Genomic DNA, 1,080 nt, shown 5'->3' on the forward strand with positions numbered 1-1,080 from the left:
GTTATGTAAATAGTTATAAATACACTGTAAATGCTATGTAAATAGTTGCCTTTGTGTGGCAAATTCAAGTGTTGCTTTTGGGAACTTCCTGGAATTTTTCTTCTGAATATTTTTGATCCGAGATTGATTGAATCCTCAGATGTGGAACCTGCGGATGCAGAGGGCCAAGTTGGAACCATCACTACAATTAAGATAATAAATGAATCCACTACTCCAAAACTTTCCTCAGAACCCTTTGTAATCTTCCCTCCTGACCTTTCCTGGCATCCCCAGGAAACCACCGATCAGCTTTCTGTCAGTTATAGATTGGTTTTCATTGTCTAGAATTGTACATAAAGGTAGTTCATTTAATGTTTACAACACCCTCTGAAGTAGCTACTACTAATATTGTCATCATCCCCCTTTTACAGATGAGAAAACAAAGGCACAGAGAAATGACTTGCACGAAGTCACACCACATGGCTGGGGAGGGGTGGAGCCAGGATTTGGACCCAGGGAGTGTGGCTTCAGAGCCTGGCCTCCTAACCACTACACCACACTGCCCCTCACGCAGCCGGCTCCTCACTGCTGGCAATCAGGCTCACGTCCAGAGTCTAGCCCTGCCCTAGGTAGGGGGCAAGCACAGGAGGGGCCCCTTCTTGTGAGCAGCAAATAGGAGGATGAAGGGAACCCTCACTACTTACCTTCTCTGGGCCTCAGTTTCCTCATCTGCAAAATGGGACTGATCATCACCTGTTGAATGGATAACAAATTGTGGTAGATGCATACAATGGAATATTCAGCCATAAAAAGTCATGACATTCTAATACACACTTCCATGTGGATGAACCTCAAAAACTTAACACTAAGAAGCCAGACACAAAAGCCCACATATTGTATGATTCCATTTATAGGAAATATCCAGAATAGAAAGCAGATTAATGGTTGTCATGGGGTTGGGGGAGGGAAGGGAAGTAGCTGGTTAAAGCGTACAGGTGGGTGTGAGGGTCACATTCATGAAATTGAGTGAAAGGCAGACATGAAGGGGCCCACCGTGGTGCCCGGTGCATGGAAGTGCCCAGGGGAGGTCGGTGGGATGTG

This window comes from Balaenoptera acutorostrata, chromosome 13 (genome assembly GCF_949987535.1).
Source record: "Balaenoptera acutorostrata chromosome 13, mBalAcu1.1, whole genome shotgun sequence".
Classification (NCBI taxonomy): Eukaryota; Metazoa; Chordata; class Mammalia; order Artiodactyla; family Balaenopteridae; genus Balaenoptera; species Balaenoptera acutorostrata.